At 35.3% G+C, this 21,375-nt stretch overlaps 1 long non-coding RNA gene across 1 annotated transcript in view; it reads left to right on the top strand.

Annotated features, from left to right (window-relative positions):
- Positions 1-21,084, top strand: part of LOC150093973 (uncharacterized) — a 34,167-nt gene extending 13,083 nt beyond the window's left edge. Inside the window, exons 2-3 of the long non-coding RNA XR_016550293.1 lie at positions 20,320-20,414; positions 20,812-21,084. This is a non-coding gene — a long non-coding RNA (uncharacterized LOC150093973). The remainder of the gene's footprint in view (positions 1-20,319; positions 20,415-20,811) is intronic.
- Positions 21,085-21,375: the final 291 nt, after the last annotated feature.

The following is a 21,375-nucleotide window of genomic DNA, read 5'->3' as shown; positions in this document are numbered from 1 at the left end:
TCGTTAAGTTCAAGGTTTTATTTATATGTTTTGTGAATGTTCATTGATTTGCTGTTAAGGGACAGTGTTAGTTATTAAAGCAGGATAATTAGTTAGATTCATGCTTCTTCCCGAAAATTAAATCTGTAAACACTTTCTTTATAATCCAAGGAGAATAGGCCAAATTTTTTAGATTTGGGGGGGGGGGGGTGAATAATCCATTGGCTCTACTTTCGTAATCATCTGGTGTGCTGCCAGCATGGGATAAATCAAATTCACAGGAGGATAAATACGATAGACACTGCCGCCATTCTTGTATTCATAATCCTAATAAGTTCATTACTCTACTGTCCGACCACAGATGCGCGACCTTCAGCTGGCAATGTGCCAAGAAGAATCCATTCATGTTAAAAGGGAGAAAGGAATAAGGTGATGTACGAATTCGTTATGTAAATTTTCCAATTGTTGTACAAGTAAAATAGTTACCACTTTAAAAACTAGAATTTTCATAAAAGAAAATTTAATTTTCCGACGTATAACAATAAACACTCACCCACGGAAAGCATTGATTACCCTATTATCGGAATGGATTCGCCTTCTGCCATGCGCAGAAGTGTCGAAAGGTCTCACATCTGTGGTCGCACAGTATGTATCAGTCACTTTTTTCCATGCTGAAAATATATATTTCGAGCATATATATATATATATATATATTTATTTATTTACAGTAGGTATAAGACTAACTAGGTGATTAGTCTTATAACTGGCAAGGTAAAAGCACCTTTCAGGAGAAAAATCATTTACCTGCATCAAAGATGCTAATTCTTATTTTTAAATAAAAGAAGGGATTATTCATTTTAGTGAAGGAACAGTGCATGACACGTGATTCACATGCTTGCACTCTGCATCTTGTAAATCCCACACGTACATTAATGTTATAATCTCAATATAACTCGCAGGAGTTTTTTGTGGTTGTTGTTGTTGCTTTTGCAAGTGTTCTGCACCTTTATCATTCTGGAATCTTCACTTAAGCACCTTTCACAAAATGCAATATGACTGCGCGCTTGTACATATTATTATTCTATATAACAAATGTATTTAATATTATATAATATTAAAATTAATCCGATCAAAACGCTTAACTCCTAGTAATATGAACAAGAAACCATCCGATTTTGAAAGTGGGGGGAAAAAATCTGAGAAGCTACTAAAATTCTATAAAAAAAAAAATAAAAAAAAAAATAAAAAAAATTATTCTTAAAAATATTATTTTGGATACTTTCCCCTTACCGGGGTTTACTAAAAGCTAATGTTATTTCTAACTGTCAAAATTGGAACAACGAATCCTCCCCATCGAGACACAAAAATGCCTGACCTCAAAAGATAAACCTCGTTGGCAAATCACACTGCGTTAAATGGGAACTGTTACCAAAATGACATGAAATAAAAGCTTTGTGACAAGGACTGATAATTATTGGGAGAGCAATAACTACGTGTAACTCAGGCTGGTTTTCCGTTTTGAGGAAAGAAAAAAAAAAGGTTATAGGAAGGAAACTGTTACTTCGAGTGCAGGTCTTTCCAACCAGAGACTGGAAAGAAACGTTACAAAATTAAAATTTAGAATATTAAGTTTTTTTGAACTTAAATTTATAGTTGCTAGTTTATATTAGCACACTTTAATTTTAAAAAAATAATAATTTAAACCTGTAAAGTTAATATTATATATATATATACAGGGTGTTCGGGATAAATTTGACAGTTTCGTAAGGAAAAAGAAAATCTTCTTTGTATCTATTAAGTTTAATGAATTGACAAAAAAACATTACAGGCAGAGTTAATTACAATACTATCAACAAGATTTACTCAAAATAACCACCATTAGCATCGATCACAGCTTCAATTCTGCTTCGGAACCTCGAACAAGCTGATGCTACAGTCTCCCTGGGAAGGGCCGCAAAAACTGTTTTAATTTTATCCATTAACTGGGCTTTTGTATTACTGGAAGTGCGATTGGTGTCTTTTTCAACTGCGCCCCATACAAAATAATCCATGGGGTTAAGGTCTGGGGAGTTTGGAGGCCAAACATTTGGACTGGTGAAGTCGTAGAAATTTTCAGACAACCATTTTTGACTTTTCCCAGAGGTGTGGCAAGGGGCCGAATCCTGCTGCCATACATACGGCCTACCATTGCCTACCCTTGTTATCCAGAGCTTGACTACAGTTAGCAACTCCACGAACAAAGCCCGAATTCCAATGCCAGGGTTCTTCAACACCTGTTCCTGCAGATTTGCGAGGAATTCTGCTGTACGAACGCAATCAGATCGTCTGCTAGGGATCTTTCTTCTTGCTACATCCTCGTAGTCACCATTGCAAGTCTCTAGTTCATGCCTGATTGTTTTTACTGTATTCAGGGAGCATTGGGCAGCAGTCGTAATATCCTTATTTTGATGGCGGGCACGAATCATCATGATACAAGTTATTCTCTTCCATGATTCAGGTGGGTTCCAGCTATCCATCCTTTCTGACATCTTGTATGTGAATGAAGAAGGGTCCAAACTTTTAAATGAAGAGAAGTGTGTGTTAATACATGTAACTTACGGAAAAATATAATTAATTATAAATATGTCAAATTTATCCGGAACACCCTGTATATATATATATATATTGGCAGATTCCTTTCCTCCCTTCCCCACCCTCCTTGTTATTGCAATAATTTCTTCCGTCTGTCCGTCCATATGCATATAACCACTTCGCTCAGGCTTAACAGATTCGTATTACTTAGATGTGTTTCAGTAGCTCATATTAAAATAATGTACGAGGAATTTATGAATATATATATATATATATATATATATATATATTTTTTTTTTTTTTTAAAACAACGTAATACTGCTAGATTTGTTTTTTCTTCTGCGAAAATTTTGTAATACCTGTTTTGGTTTCATTTTAAGTATTTTCTGTATCAAAAATGTTCGTTTCATAACAATAAATTACTCTGAGACATTATTAAAGAGATTAACAGATCGTGTACTTTAATGAAATAGAAACATCCCATGTCTGCGCCCTTTCAGATGAATGGTAGACTTACAATTAAAGTGTTAAAAAAAAAAAAAACGTGCTTCTAAATCGGGCTCGTAGGAACGTCAGAAGATCAATCACATTAAGATCTGTTACCACACCGGGCGTTAGCTTCGAGTTAAGTGTTTAAAAGTGCAACCGCCTATGCACTCCTTGTGTAAATAAGCATCATGGCAAGGAAGTAGTAAATCAAATAACTTTTTCTTTTCTTTTCTTTTTTTTTTTTTTGTCTACTGTCTGTTAGCAAATACAGTAATCCGAGATAGACAGGGAATATAATATTTTTTCTGATTAAAGGAGACTGATATGGTTTAATTGTTGACATGCCGATTTTATAATCACCATATTAAAAATCCAGCATATAAAACATTATTACGTGACACAGACCAATGATTCTTCGCGGGAGAGCACCCTACTCTGCTACACACATCTCTACTATTTAGTTCTCCGAATACACACAACAACTACTACCATCAACGCCATCTACCGCCCACCTGCATCATTATTTTTGTCTGTAAGTTGCGCGTGTTCTCATGACCGAGTTGCCTGTACGTGGGATGAAAACCCGAGTTTCCGGGAAAAAAAAACCCGCTACCTCCATCTGAGATCGGCTGACTCACCTTAAATTGAAAAAGCCCATACAAAAATTCCTCTCGTCATCGAACTCAGATTCTTTTCCAACCGAAGGGCAAAATGTTCCGCTGTTCTTCCAATTGCGCTATTACTATCTGAAATAGAGAGAAGTCGACGTAATTATTTCTGACTAACAGAACTACAATAGAATCAGTTCGAAAAAATTAGTCTGAATTTAAGAAAGACCATTTAAAAAACTTGTGGTTTACTGGAATCACGAAAAGTAAATAATAAAGCTGCCCAGAACAAATTAGCTGAAAGTTTCAGTTTGGCTAAAAGTTAGTTTAAATCATTTATTTTAATACATATTTTGTTATGATATTATATATCATAATATGTGTGTGTGTTCAACGTAAAGAAATATTAAAGCAGTTTGTATTTACCAGATTTACAAATTTGTTGACCAACGTCCGCTACTGACTGCGAATTACATCCATCCGTGTACATCAAAGACAGCAGGAACGTACGTTCACTTCGTCTGCCACTGTGACGAAATATTGACAACTGAACTATCTTTTATTGCTAGAACAGCAGTATAAAAACATTAATACGAAATTAACTGAACTAACACATTAATGAGAGAAGCTTTTTTAAAAAAAATTTTTTTTAAATGCATTTGGAGGAAAAAAAAAAAAAAACGGGGCCTCGTTACTTTGAATATTCTTATTGCGAATCACAAGTTTCCGTTATCTTGTTATCTATTTGAGAAACTTAATCTAAACTGCCTTTCTAGAAAATAGGTGAGTATTTATAGCTAGCATTTCAGTTAAGCGAATAAGAAATTGAGAGAGGGTAGTTGAAAAAGTAAGGATGTAGATGATACTGTGAACGACTGAGAATCTTTTTTCTTTTTCTTTTTCGAATTGAATTACTTCGCCAAATATTGTTACAACTATCTACTCATTCGACGAAGGTTTAACACCACTCTCAGAAAGACGATATCTTTATATATTTATTAGAGTAAATCTTTGGGAAAAAAATGGCATATTTTATCGAAATCTGTAAGCTTACGGGGGGGGGGGGGGAATAGCGAACAAATGCTTACACGTTCTGCGAACTATACACAAATTCGAAGCCCTTACTTGCATCTTGTTCCATCTTAGAAGACATCGGTAAGTCTCTTCGGTGGACCACCAGGTCTTCTTTTTCCCCGATGGTTTGGATTGAAGAACTTGCACAGTTGAAAGAACGACTGGGCATTGCATCCTTTAATTGGGAAAGACACGAGTTCAACTCTCGATGTGAATCTTTACCATGGGCTTTTTCAATGGAAGATGAGTTAATATCTCATAAGGAGGTAGCGTGGTTTTTCTCCAGAAAACTAGGGTTTTTCATCCCACATAATACAAGCAAATCGTCTTTAATACACCACGCAATTTAAAGCAAAATATACTATTAGTGGCGTCAGATGGCCTTATGTTGTAGGACATTGTGATGTAATGTAGAGATGGAAGATTAAGCAATATATATATATATATGTGTGTGTGTGTGTGAGAGAAAAGTTTTTTACCTTGGGGATAATATATATTAAGGATACCAAGTAATTTTATAAACTTGGTTTTTTTACTCCTTCTCCCAAGTAAGCAAAACAGTTAAGTTTGCGCCTGAACGTAGTTCAAGTCTAAAGGTAGTGCAACACCAGGGCAACTCGTTGTAAAGGTGGATAAAGCTCTGATCACTATTCTTAGTATTTCCCATAATGTAAAACACATCTCACTAAGAGATGTATACTGTTATACATTATGGGTGGGGGGGTCACTACCCAGACCGGTTTCAACCTTTTTTTGAGGTCTCCTCAGTGAGTAGCTAGATCTTGAAATACCAAGGTTTTTAGTAATATAGAGACTTATCAACTTTACCTATACAAGTTGCTTTTACTTTATATATTAATATAAAGTAAAAGGTGATTTTATTTAATATATATTATCCCAAAGGTAAAAAACTTTTCACATCTTTATCTCATCCAGAGTTTCTTATTCAAAGTAAAAGCACCTTTCCACAAGCGTACGATAACAATCAATGGGAATTTGGGACAATTTTTCCTGTAGGCCTGTGATGAGGTCCTGGACTATTGTCGGGCGGACATCCCTTGATCTCACTTAGTGCTCCACTTCATCCCACAGATGTTCAATAGGGTTGAGATCAGGGCTCTGTGGAGGCCAGTCAAGTGTCGTGATGTTCACGTCCACAAACCACGCAGTTACAACAGGCTTATGATCAGTTCCGTAGAATCGCTACAAAGTGGATAACATTGCATTGCTCAGAATGTTCGTGGCACTACAAGCAGAGGTCCGAAGCCAAACCAGTAAAATACAGGACCATACCCTCACACCACCACCCCGAATTTCAAAGTTGGGATTACGCACTCTAGTAAGAGATGTTCATCAGGCATCCGCCACACTCGTCCATCTGCTCAGTAGAGGGTGTAGCGTGCGTCGTTCCATAACAAAGCTCTCCACTGTACACGCTCTTTGTGCCACTGAAGACAATGCTGCATGTTGGTCCGGGTAATGTGGGACTTGCATATTGCAGTCTGGATGTTTATGTTCAGATTCGTGTTCCAGTTGATGCCCAGAACTCTGCATTCAACTCTATGGTCACGTTCAGTGAGCCGTCCACTGTGGGTAGTGCTTGCAGTTGACTCCCTACACTTCCATCTCGGTATGGTATCACTGAGTGTTGATCTGGATGGCCCAATTTGTCAGCAATTTTCCAAACAGATGGGCCTGCAACATGGCATCCTATCACAATCTCTTTCAAACTCCGTCAGTTTTCTTCTCGCAGGCTGCACACAGTTGTACTGACCGGGGAGCATCATATTCCTCCAATTTATACCGGCTATAAACATATGACTCGTTACATGGCACGATGCATCTTGCCTATGGGCGGGGGGGGGGGGTCCGTTGACTTCTTTCCAAGCAGTGTACAACAGTGGATTGTGTGAAGTGGAATGCCCTTTCGCAATGAGTTTCTCAATAATAATCTCTCTGTTTGCATTCTTTAACATGTTCCATCCAGTTGTAGATTCTGAAACAGTAAAATATACTCTATTATTTCTCCATTTCATTTATGATCAAATAGGGTGTATTTTGCTGTTTTGCTCATTTCATTTCATTTCAGTTGCTATTAATCTCATTGCTCATCTTTTTGTTTTATCATCCAAAGTTGACTTCCATAAAGTAGTGTTCGCATGGCTTGGGTAACATTTAATCTGTTCTGCCTTGCCTTCGTTATCATGTTAAGTTTAAGTGCAGAATTTATTACATACCTGTTATTTTTAGATATTTGTACTTATTCAGATTTATGTACATTTCATCTTCATGTGAAATCATGCATGCTGAGTGAAAGTATTCATTTGTTGTAAAATTTTATTTCTATATGCTATAGGACCTTGATCTCTAAATGCCACTTTTTTTTTTTTTTTTTTGAGATTATTCTTCCGAAATCTGCTGTTTCATTTAGTATTAAATAGCTTTCTGAAGATTGTCTTCAGAATCTGTAATTATAACTTGCTCATTAGCAAAAAAAAGATTGCGTTTAAATTCAGATGACAGGGTTTTTTTCTATTCCCTTTTATTACTGTTTCATTATTATTTTTATCTCTAACTCTATTTAATATATAGAATAAACCAGGAAACAAAACAGAATATACAGAATAAACTCTGTCTAATTTATTCCTTTCCACTATGATAGTTCAGAGTTCAATATCATATACAGTATATATATATATATATATATATATTCCATTATCCTCATATATATGCGTATAATAGTTCTTAGAGTGTTATTTGGTATTTGTCTTTCTTGCAGTGATCAGATCATCAATTGCTCCAACAGAAACTGTCCTATCGGGGGGAGATCAAAGCTCTCCATTTCTTTGTTTTCCCATATTCTTTTTCAAGAACACTGTTCCATCTCAAATTCATTTTTTGTCTATTTTCTTTAGATTCAAATTACAGGATACTTTAATTCCTTGATGTTTTTTTCTCTTCCATTTTATTATTGTGCAATTTAAATATACATCTTCTCTTATCTATAGTCCCCCTACTTTTTTGTTATCTCTCTCTTGATGTTTTCTCCTCAATTTTCACTTCATATATTCTTGGTATTCTTTCTGAATTCATTCAGTTATATGCCCAGCTACATCGAGAAGGGGTTCACAAACATTTCTTCAAAAGTTTTCGGTCTCAAATCTTGTTTTCGCCTACATTCTCAGCAAAACTTTCATTCCCGTTTTGTCTCTTTTTTGATTCGCTGTCTCCTTTTGTTAGTACCCATGTCCCTGCTGCATAAAACAAAATGGGGAAAAAAAAGCAACTTCTACTAACCTCACTGACCCAAAATGGACTACTTAGAAAGTTAAAAAGCTATGGCCGAACGAATTGCTCGATATCTCCTGATGTAAACTTCCATCACTAGAAGGTACATTTCCTAAATATTTGATTTGACAACGCTTTAAGCCCATACTACGATTTGAGACTATGCTCTCACTTTTTTTTTTTTTTTGCTATTATTAGTTCTGTGTCACGCTGTTCCATTTGTCTAGTTTCTTCGAATAGTTCTTTTAAATGTGCCACATCGTCTATAAACACAGCTGTTTCTCCTTACATTGTCATTAATTGTATCTAGAACTTTATGCTCAAAATTAAAATACCAAACTTCCTTCTTATAATCCATGAAGTCAGGGACTCATCGAGGGAGGTCACATACTACTCATGCCAACTGCCATGCCTGTTCTTGAATTCATTGATGCTACTTGCACACACAACATCCAATGACAATCTATTTCAATCGCACACTACTCTATGAGAGTAAAATCTAGCCCTAACCCCCTTCTTGACAGCATTCATTCTCAGCTTCCAAGGATGCTCTCTCGCCTTTTACCACCCTCCGTAAAATGAAAAGTTCCATCTACTGAAATCCCATATGACCCTTACAGAAGTTTGTCAATCTCAATCATATCACTCTTCTTTCTCCTGTTTGTTAGCGACTGCAGTCTACAAATTCTTAATCTGTGTTCATAATCAGTATTCCACACTCCTGATATCATTTTTTACTATCTTCTTTCCACTCTCTCCACTGTATCAGAATTACCAAAGAAACCAGACCTGCGATAATAGTCCAAGTGAGGTCTTATCAACCTGGTAAAGAGGCAAAATGACTTCCTTATCTTTACTTGACAAGGTTCGTTTCAGCATTGCAGCTATCCTCTGAGTTGAATTATGTCTCTTGCTATATGGTCCTCGAACTTCAACTTCCTGTCTACTAAAACTCCAAGATCTCTAGCCTGATCAGTTACTTTTAGCACAACCGCACCAATATAATATGCATTGAATATATATCATCACGTCGAAGTGCATGACTTTACACTCACTAATAATGAACTGATAGCCATTTCGAATGCCCACAATGCCAGCCTATTCAAATCATTCTGCAAGTATCGCATATCATCTGCATTCCATAACAGGCGACATACAGCTATTTGTTGTATGTCGTCTGTTAAATCCGTCCCAATGCCATTAATGTGCAGATTGAATAACAATGGACCAAGGACTGATCCTTGTGGTACACCACAGGTTACCTTAAATCTTGCAGATCCGCATCTCCCATATACCTTTTTTTGATATCTATCAGTCAGCATCTCTTATCCATGCCAATATTTTATAATCCAATTCCATATTCTCCAATTTATGCAACAGTCTTCCATGCTATATTCTATCAAAAACCTTAGCAAAATCCAAAAGTGTCATGGTATAGCCACTCCCCTTGTTTAGCTCAATGGTAACATTATAAAATGCGAGCAAGTTGCTCAAACATGACCTTCCCTATAGTAAACTCTGTTCGTTGCAAAGTAGACATTCTCTCTCAACTCTTTTCTGAATACGAGCCATAACAAACTATTCCAAAATCTTCATCACCACTCCAAAGATACTGATAACTCTATAGTTGGATACGTCAGTCTTTCCACCAGCCTTGAGAGTACACCACACTTAGGTGTAAACTACTCTGAATTATCAGTTTAGTCTTCACACGGCTCTTATATTTAAGATGAATATTCTTTGTGATAACTGTTTCTTCATTTCCTATGCGTATATTTTCCAAACTTTCCAAGACTCTTTTTCATCGAACTCAATTAAAAGCTTTTTACAAATCAGGAAATGCCAAAAATAAGTTTTTTCCAAAGTACCAGTATCTCTCCACAAAGCAGGCTTCCTTCTCCAATATCGTTATCCTAAGGATTACAAATCAGATTAATGAAAACGGCTTCACAACTTGCAATAAATATAGTATGTAGAATGCATGGTATATCCATATCCACACCTGGTAATAATATACTACACATTCTACAACCGTGTATGGAATTATCATCGTTAAAAAAAAATACATAACGGCACCAAACTTCTAGTCTATTCTGTTACACCAATGGCACTAAATTCATTACTGTCTAAGTGAAATATTTCTTAATATATATGACTTTCAAAGAGAACGTTTCGGTTGCATTTGTCTTCTCCATCCCCATAGCCACTTTTCAACAAGCTCATTGCGTGCTTAATTGAACCAACTGAGTTCTGACCATTCGCTTTCTAACCATCTTGCTAGTCACTGGCAAAATTATGCCCACTTAAGCAGTGGACTGAAAAGTTAACGTTAAGGATTCGCAGGATGAAACAAATTCCCTAAGGATTCTCAGATTTTCAGTAATCCTGATATTAAAGACCCTACCCCCAATTTTATTTATTTTATTTCATTATTATCTTTACTTCTTTTTTTATTTCTCTTGATTCAGCTGATTTCTTTCCTTGAAACCTATTTTCATTCAGATTAATTCGAGTTGGTAATTCTGCACTTTATGCTTCAGAATGGATAAAAATAATGATTTTTTATCACGGCATTTTTACCGTCTTAAATTTTCAATAGCAACAATAAGTAACAGCCAATAGCGACACCATTGTGTAATTAACCGAATATCTGTCCATTTAATTAACATTTTCTATTAATCTATGCAAGAGTAAGAATTCAAAAATGTTTAAGATGGCCACTAACCCTCTTCCCTAGATTTTCCTATATCCCGCTTCGTCGTAATAATTAAATGTTGAACTACAAGATAATTGAATGGGAATTCTCATTTCACATTCATTATATTTTATCTTCACATTCATTTCTCGTCTGCCATGTAAAGAGACTGGACTGATGACGTTCAGTGCACTTGAAGTGCTCAAACTTAGTTGGCCGTGTACCAGACATTTGCCGGTCAAAAAATTCCTCCTCTCACTTCCTGTCACTGCTGGCCGTGCATGAGACAGTCGAAAGACAAGTTTATGGATCGGGTTAAATTTGGCACTTTTTATGTGTATGTTCATATACTTCAACTCTTTTAAATGGCATATTTGACATTCCTTGCGTGTGTAGTTGGATATTGACGGTCATGTGATCTTCTTCTGATACATGAGAAAAACGAAAGCTTGAAATAAATTTTGGTTTTGATATTTTTGTATTATAAATGGTCGAAATGTAAAGTTTTTATCAACTTTTTATCTTTATTTTATTATTTATTTATTTTTAAATATTTTTATTTATAAATATAAATCCCGAAGACAGACCAATAACCGCCACTCTAGATTGCGGTTTATGTAAAAATAAACAAGATATCAAAAATAAAATAAAACCCTTAGTAAACCCAATTGTGCTAGCATACGATAGGCTTACAACCTTTTGTAGTTGGCAATTACAAAAAAAAAAAAAAAAAAAGACTTTTTTTAATCCAAAATCGATTTTGGAGTCACCTTATGTCAGTTAAGGATATACTTTTTCTTGTCATAATATTAATAAAGCGAAAAGTTTACCTGCACATTCTTTAGGGAATTTATAACTTTTATTTAATAAGACTTTTGTGTTCTATATGCGTAATGCATAGCATGCAGCCGTAAGTCAATTATAACGCCCTCTAACAGCGTGACAGAAATTATACTCTTAGCGTGACAGAACTAAGTATATTTGGTTAATCTGTACTTACCTCTTATAAACAAACAAAAAGTGACCAGTGATTCAAATATCATTGAAGACGTATGGGCTAATCTGTAATGCATAAAGATGTCCTGGTTATATATTATTATGAGACACCGCCAAGAACTCATCGTAGGATTATCCCAAAACACACACACATCCATTATTTTTTACGTAATCTAAAAACTGCATCATCTAATGCCATTCTTTTTAACTCTCTGCTGTCAATGCTAACAATTCTTTTCAACTCATCTAGCAGCTCACAATATCTTACTTTTCAAGTGTCAACTTCCTTTCTACATTCATTTCCCTCTATTAACCACACATCTCTAATTACTGTATTCAGTAAAAATATCCCCCAGGAACGATGATGAAATGGATACCATATTATCTTCAAAACTATTATTCGCTATATTCATATACTTTGTGATTAGTACATCCTCGTGCAATGCAATTTCAATCACTTCCCCCTCTGCTTCATTCTATTCCAATTCCCCCTCCTTCTGAAGTAAACATACGATTCCTAGACCACAAATCACGTTACAGATAGATACGCCAACTCACTTCCATGTCTTTGTTCATCGATTACTGTCTCTAGATTCAACAGCGGCACCAGAGAAGTGCAAAACATAAATCTATGGGTGAAAAAAACACACCACATATACTCGCGACGTACGCAGAATGAGCATAGAATTTGTTTTTGTCAATATGCACATTAAGTTACCACCGATAAATAATTTGGCTTTATATTTCAGAAATTTTAACCAAGGGATTTTTTTAGGCTTTTATTATGATCATTGTTATTATTATAACATACCTGCAGATATATGATAAGAACACCTTACCCAGAGAAGTTCATATGAAAAACCTAAATCATCAGATTATTTGCATCCGCATTTAATAGCAGATTCATACGAAGGTAGCAGGGTTTTTCATCCCACAAAACAGGCAAACAGGCTAGAAGAAGACACGCAATTTACAGATATATATATATATATATATATAAAATACTACGAAATAAGGAGTAACCAACCCATTCCGTCGGATCTGGTTTCGAAAGCATGGTCTACGCATAACATAAGTGTAACATAGGAAGTTCTGCAATCCTCTTGCAGGTGTTCTACAACTGAATGTCAACCCAGTTCACAGCAACGTTTCTCTTCTTGGATCGTCTTTAATAGTTTCACGACTTTATATATATATATATATATATATATATATATATATATTTTTTTTTTTTTTTTTTTGCTTCATCCACTACACCATCTCCACAAATTTCACATAAAACTTTGTGAATTTTTCCACGTAAGATTTCAGTTTGATTCAGCGATATCAGATATGAGTCAGATTCTTCCATCTTGAAGTCCACTTTTGTGCGGAGCAAGAACACCAGAAACAGAAAACGAACACAGAACGCTTTTATTCAGAATTCGGCGTACATCTGACATGAAAATGAAAAACTATCTCCCTGGCCACGCATGAACAACGTGCATAACTCCTTCGTGAATACCGCATCTGTATTGCTTAGCAAAATAAGTAATCTCAGTAGCAGAGCTAGGTTTTTATTACCCCCTTGGAAAAATCGTAGCTAAGCGCCTTTTATAGTTGTGTCAAGTTCGAAAATTGGAAAAATATCCTGCCACTGACGCCCTTGACAACTGTCCCAATGCCGAAGCGTTCCTACGCCTCTAGTAAACTTATTTCTCAATACTTTGTTTATAATGTTCACAAAAGAAAAATAATAAATGCAATCATTTGAACTGATAATAACACATAACTAATCACCTTGCTGTGGTGGGAACAGCCAATTGGTTTTGTTTCTAATCGATGTAGTAAAGCATTGGTTGCTGCCACTGCAGATTTCCTCTGCGATAAGAGCAATGTAATATTTTTTTTTTCCTTCAAACAAATGTTTCTGATTTTAAGCAGATAACACGGGTTTACTTCCCAGCAACTATTTCAAACCTTTTGTGAGCAAAAGACGTATTTGAGAAAATGCGTGGCCATACATTTGTCTAACTTACTCCATTAAAGTAATGTTGAAGGTGAAAGACGCAAACTATTAGAGACCATTTTAGGCTATACTTCCTAGGGAACACTACTTCTGAAGATAACAACAGCAAATTCAGACGAATCAGCTTATGGCAATTTGTATAATTGATGATTTCAAGAAGAAAGCAGGTACTCATTCAAATTTTCGAATCACGCGCAAAGGGGTCACGTGGCAGCACTTAACAGAATACAAGACAAATCGAAGCTCTTTTCGTGAAAGAGTAAAGTTGCAAAAGTGGATGTCTTGTAAGATATCAAAGTCGTCTAGATGATTACACGCTGAGAAGAAAACTTGAAGTAGCCCGCAGAATTATTGCCAGAGAGTTTGAAATCTCACATAGCGTTGTACCCAGTTTCTGAACACCATTTCAAACCAATGCAATGTGTTCCAGACGTTTGCTAAAAGGTCACCCCTCGCTCTACTACAGAGCATGAAGACAGATTTTTAGTTATAATAGTAAAACGTAATTAACGTACTAAGGTAGGTCAGCTTACACGTTGGATCCATTCAAGCATAGGTACGAGGATAACTCGACAAACTGTGGCAAGACGCCTGCGACAAGTAGGCCTATAAGCCCGAAAGCTTGTAGTCTTGATCCCTTTATCCACAGCTCATCGTAGAGCACTTTTTCAGTGGTGTTGTATCCATAAAAATTGAACAAGACACCAAAGTTTAATGTACTCTTCACAGATGAGTCGTTTTAGTCTTTCATCCGATTCTAGACGACACTTGATCTGGCGTGAAAATGGTACTGCTTACCATCGCGAGAATGTTCTTGAAAGGGAAGAAAACTTGATACAGCGGTGCTGGGTTCATGGAGTGGAGAGACATTATAGACGCACTGAGGTATAAGTTCTGAAAAAAGGAACCATGACTGGTGAACGATATTGCAACGAAGTTCTTCAATGTCATGTTAGATTGTTCCGTGATGCTATGGGCAAAGAATTCATTTTTATGGATAACAATACCTACACTACATCGCAAAATCAGTGGAGAAACTTCTGGTGACAAGATATTAATCGAATCGAAAGATCAACACGCTTCCCATATCGCAACACGTCTGGGACGCAAAAGGGAGACACTGCTCGAAATTCCCTCAAAGCAAACAAGGCCTTATCTTTGCTCTGAAGGAGGAGTGGGCCAGTTTTTGCCTAAATAATTCCTGAATCAATTGATGCTAAGCATGGTACGACGCTGTGAGAGCTGCATCGCAGTTCCTGGTGGATATATTCCATACTCAATGTCTCTCAGCATTGTTTTCTTGTACATCAATTCTTAACTACTTCCTTAGTAAATTTGTAACTTTTGCCCAAAATATATTGCAATTTAATTTGTACGAAATTTATAACACATATTTTGTGTCATGTAATTTATTAGTATGCTGGCAATAAATTTACGTCCATATTTAGCTGGAGTCGTGAAAAAATTTTTCTTATACAGGTAAAAATGTACTTCGTCCTTAGGTTTTTGGACACCAGTGTACTTGACTAAATTAGAAGCAATTTCGGGGATATGCACTGCTTTCTGATTCCTTTATTAATGGAAATAGCTATTTTTTGAAGTAATCTGTTATCATTTTGTTCTTTCCAAATTAGCTTATGATCTAAGCGTCACTTCCTGTAATTTGAACAGTCTCTGCGAACAAAAAATTCGAAATTAGAATGGGACTAAAATTATTTATTAATTTAAATTAAGTTAATTTAAATTTAAATTATTACATCCCATATTGTTTCTTAGCCGAATAAGAAACTCAGAGTTTCATGCCGAATATAGAAACTATATAATGTTCGGCGATTCCAAGCGTAAGCAAAAATACCTGGATAGTGCAACACCTGACCCATTTGGTAGTGCAAACTGAGGAAACTCATAGCAAGGGTGGAGCAAACTCCGATCACTATTCTTGGTATTTACTCATAATGTGAACTTAGCTCCTAGGAGCTGTATTACTGTTCTACATTATGAGAGAAGGTCACTACCCAGACCGGTTTCAACCTTTATTGAGGTTGAAACATCAGTGAGTAGCTAGACCTAGTTAATACCAAGTTTGTAGCGAACAGAACTTATTTATTAATTAATACAGAAGAGCTCTACTACACTCGTTTGTATAGACTTTTACCTTGTACAATAGTGTTTCAGTCCTTATCATAGCTCAAGCATGTCTTCAGAGTCCTTGCGTCAGTAAAATCTTAACCAGTTTGGGCTACCTAATCTATGACATTTATTGTAAGAGAAAGTCATGAGGAAAAGCGACCTTCCCTTGATTCTCCAAGGTAATCTTTTATGTATTTAATTGGATTATTTGAATAGAATATTTTGACATTCTCCATAAGACATGAATAATGAGATTCAAATTATTTCCATGTCTATATGACCTACAACGATAGAAAATATTACCGGCACTAAAATTTTCTTCCCAGTTTAGAAATATTCGAACTACTTACTGTATATGACTTCATGTACAAAATATCTGATCATAATCTGGCAATCTTAGAAAGTCAAATTCGACTATTGGCATTTTGTTTAGGTGTGGCTTTTTATTCATTAATATTTTTTCCACGATTATTCTAGAATATCCATATGTGCAGCGGAAGAGCCTCTTTAAATGGAAACCTAGCTACACGCAGGTGCTCCGTCATAGATAAATAGACTACCTCATAGAGGTCGATGTATGTTTACCATTACCGATCTACCTTAATAGCCTTCAGAACTATCACTTACGTGAGATAAGCCAGGATTGTGGCCGCCATGGCGGTAGTTGCCATTAATAATAGATCTTCTGCATAATCAGTGAAACAACAAAGTTTAGCAAAACATGTTAGTACATAGTGTTGTTTGGAATAACGGCCTAAGCAACTTAGACCACCTCTACACGCTAACCACCATAAAGAACTAGACCTTAAATTAGAGGACAAAGATTGCTTAATGAAATTCAATGTGTCGTGTCCTTTTTTTTTTTTTTTTTTTTTACAAATGTATCAGTATACATAACACTAGAAATTTCTCCAAACCTCGACATTTGTGAGCTCTTTAAGCATTTTCTGTCGTAAACCAAGTACTTTAGCTAGACATCCAGCTCTAAATTTATGTGCTATATCTTAGCTCTACAGAACATGTAGCATTGGGCTTCTCACTTTTATTCCCAACTGCTAACTTATACATGGAATTATTGGCACTGTTGCTCCTCTCAAAAGTTAAAGTGCGGCTGAGGTAAATAGATCTTTGGCAACATGGCTCCCAGACTTTTCAAACTTCCTACATTTCCTTAAAAATATTTACCAATGAATTGGAAAGCGAAGTGTGGATGATCTTGGATAATCTGGCTACACGGCAAGATAGTTCTATTTGTGTTCGGTCTAACGCAAACCTATGCACATAGGCAGATATCTACATGCTATTTCACACTACGTGCATCCAGTATGTATGAATCCCTTGCCCACAAACTAGGAATTTTCAAAACTTTGGACTCCAGGGTACAGCGAATCTCATCCTCAAAACCAGTACTGGATCTTGAAAATGGGCTCTGCTAAATCTTCAAACAAAACAAAAACTTGGAAAAGGCCTTAAAAAGAACAGAGCGTTACCCTCAAACCAGATCATACATGCACCATATCTCTACTTCACATTAAGCGCAACAGATAGAATGGGCATCTAAAACAACACAATGAAAATGTTACAAACCACTAGGTAGATCAAAGACTTCTAGGATCCATACTCCTTTCCAAATGTGTACAATATCCCTTGTCAGTGATGTGGTACTCAATATTTTGGATATACAGAACGCCCTACTTTAGAATACTAGGGACATCTAAAAAAGCAGATTTACACAATATGCCTTGGTTGAAAACCACTTCATCAGGTGGAAGAAAGCCAAGATATTGCACAGACCCGAATTCAGGTCATAGTGACTGTTCTTGGAAGCGGTTCAAATTGTAAAAAACTGTAATAATTGCAACAGATCTGATGATGTGGATCTAAGCAAATTTTGGCCCATCACCTTATCTTCCTGGCAAAGTAACTACAAAAAATCACCACTACAAGGAACGAAACTCTGGTCTCCGGTTCGTACATGTGACTAGCTGCCCTTGTTTTCTATGTCATTTCATTCTTGGTTAAGTGTGGGTCCTTCGAGTGCCTAGATAAAGCTAGCTTTAGTGGGAGAAACTTCGAGATGTAAATATTTAATTTAGTTATTAAATTACTTCTTTCCATTCTTTATTTCACACTGTAATTCTTCCAGAAACTTTAACATGAATGAAAGAAGGAATGAAATGAAATTAACTAAATAAAATATTTACATGCCGACGTATAACAACCATCTACAGACATTTAAATATGGAAATATAATCAACATATAAAATTTTCAAGTACATGAATTTAAAACACAGATAATTTAAATTTATGTTTTAAAAAAAATTTAAAACTACTGTTCAAAGAGAATGTGGTCTTGCCCTGCTTGGCTCGATGGGTCTAACAAAATCCTTACGTTAAGTTGTGATTTTAAAAAAATAAAATAAAAAAGTTAGTTTGTTTTATTTTCTCTCATAACCTCGAGATTATGACAATTATACTCCTAATTTTTATAATTAGCAATATTCAAGCAATTTTATTTAAAAAAAAATACCGTAATTTTGCATTACAGTATGTCAGGAGCAAATATAATTAAAATAAGTAAACTGCAACTGTGATAGGAATTTCAGGATGACCCAAGAAGAGGTTTTATTTTGAATTTCACATTGGCTTCAGTACAATGCTTTTAAAATTCGCGCTTCGTATCCACCCACAGTAGAGTACAAGCCAAAAGTATTGTTGCCAACAGTCACATGATAGAGTTACGTCATGGTATGTCTCGTGCGGTAATCTGATAGTTTTTAAACGTAAGTTATGTTAACGTGGCATTCGTTTTTTAGTGTAATTATTTCCGGAAGAAAACTCTGGACTATGTCAATGGGATATGCTATAAATGAAGATTCAGTATTCACAATTTATATTTCATTCCTCTCTTGGAAAATTATTTTCTTTTTTTTTATTTTATTTCACTTGTGTTTCTCTGAATGTTACCTTTGACATTCCTCCTACTTAAAGTTTGTACAGCGAACGACATTGTAATCTATCTTGCTTACTTGTTCTTTTTGACGTCAGGGGTGAAAACAAAGGACATGTCAACATCCTGTTTGCCTCGAAATAGAGAAAATAAAAAGAGTAGATGCAAGAATGGTCACAGATATAGCACACCGACTCTTAAATTAGAAAATGAAATTAAGTTATAGAATAACAACACGCGTCCAAACATTACCATTAAAACCGAACATACATCTGGTCGAAAAAGCATCGCTATATTGAAGCTGGGAAAATCAAAATATTGTACTTACAAAGTACAAGGGTTAACTTCTACGTCTGTTTGTATACGAATATTCTAATTCTTCTGCCGCTGTGGAAACTCGTTTCAAATTCAGTTTTTGCTATCACTACCCCCCCCCCCCCCCGTAGCAAGTTGTTTACCTGCGTCGACACCGAAAATTTTATCATTCGTGGTTCGAAGTTGGAGAGCACATATCGAGTGTCTGGAAAGTCGGGCATAGGTTATTTCTGCTTGTCAGACATCACTAATTACAACATGCGACAAAACACTGACGGATGATTGACCATGAACGCTGGCCGCACTGGGCTTCCAACTTTAAAGCTAGCTATGTCTATAGTTACTCTGTATTACGTTCAAACAATTAAGACCACGAGACAAGACTAGACTAGCATGTCTATCGTGTCATTTGTTCACCTTTTAATTCTTCATTAGTATGTGTTCTTAGTCATGGAAATAACAGTGAGAATATGTTCTAAGACTTTTTTTTTTAATCATTCTTACCCACGAAATGTCAGAAACCAAAATGATTTCTGACAACATTTTTAAAACCAAAATGGCACCTAACCCCACGGCCTCGAAGGAAGGAGCGACGGGGGGGGGGGGGGGATTGCCATTCGTTCGTCCAGCCAGGCCAGCTTGATAAATCTAAACACAATCCTTTAATAAAATGTATTATTTTAGTAGCATTTATTTCAGTAATTTAAATTACTTAAACGACTGAAATTATTGTACTAAACATTTTAAAATGACGCAAACTATTTGGCGCAGCAAGCAGAAGATGAACGTTGTGTTTTTCAGAGACGTAATTCCTTACATTAAAATTCCTTATTTAAATCCCTTATAGTATTTTCGCAAATAAATGTTTAGAAAACAAACAAACAGTTTTTCAAAACAAAAGCTTTTTTTTTATTTAAAATTATCACACCATACAAGCGTGTAATATGTTGTCAATTCTAAATGTTCTTATATATTAAAATATATCAGTGGCGCCAAAGTTATATCGTGTGCGAATGTAAAAATAAAAATATTGAACTACAAGTATTATACCAATCCAGTTAATATTCACACTAGGCTATTTGCGTATTTTCATGACACATTTTAATAAAGTTAGTAATAATAAAACTCTTTTAGCTATTTTGATTATATTCTGACTTAAATTTAAAAGCCATAACTTTCATGATTTTCCAGCGTTACTTTTTTTTATTTGTTACAGTGTTAATCACTTGTCGTCTGCTGCACATTATTAGTTTTCAAAACATGGTGATCTTCTAAATAAGTTATAAAGTATTGCCCATACGATTAGCACGGGTAAGTTTTATTTTATTTTATTTATTATTATTATTTTTTTGCTGATCAAAATAATGTTTATAAACATCTTATTTTTATATTTTATTCAAGAAAAGAGAGAGAGAGAGAGAAGACTTAAATACGCGCTTTTTCTGGCCACTGGTGCAACTGTGCCAAATCTGGCCTTGGTCTGGCATTACTCCAGAAAGTTCACTTTATTCAATAAGGTCGTGACACCGATTAAACTATAGGTCAAGATTCCTTTAATAAACTCAACTATTTTAGCATAAATTCAAAAAAGAACTAGGTTGCTAATGGAATAGTGCGTATTTAAATGGTCTACCAAAAGAGAAAAACAACATGTTTACAGAATAGTAAAATAACACTGTTTATTAATTTTTCTGTATGTTTATTCCAGGAATTTCAGCACGAATTGCAAAGTCAATCCTGCCAACACCAAAACAGTAACATGATCCAGTTCTTTCGCTAGTCTGTAGCGAGAGGGGGAGGGGGATCGGAAGAGACAGTATTTGACCGTTTATTTATTGCAATTTCATTAACCATTAAATATAACCTCTAACTAAAAGTACTTCATGATACTTTCAAAATTCATGATATGGTTTAAAACAAATAATGTTGACAAGGATTCATTTACTCATGGAGCACATCTAATTTAAAAAAATAAAATAAAATAAAAAAGCCTAATATAAAAATTGCCCATATGGAAGAATTTGAAAGTATATTTATTAATCCTAAATGATTATAGAAGTTTTTTTTTTTTTTTTTTTTTTTTTTTAAATAAGGGTCGTCCTTAAATGTTATTAAATAGGGAGGCACGTGACAGAGACTGGAAGTCGAAACACTTAGTAAATTAATTTTTATACTTACAGGAATCTTACCATATATCTTAAAAACAGCTGAATATAAACAGGATCCAGTTTAATTTTATCTTATGATTGCGATGTAGGCAGTGTGGATATTA

The sequence above is a fragment of the Typopeltis vanoorti genome, chromosome 23 (assembly GCF_054136105.1).
Source record: "Typopeltis vanoorti isolate ZY-2024b chromosome 23, IOZ_Tvanoo_1.0, whole genome shotgun sequence".
Classification (NCBI taxonomy): Eukaryota; Metazoa; Arthropoda; class Arachnida; order Uropygi; family Thelyphonidae; genus Typopeltis; species Typopeltis vanoorti.
This window is presented reverse-complemented; position numbering and strand designations above follow the sequence as displayed.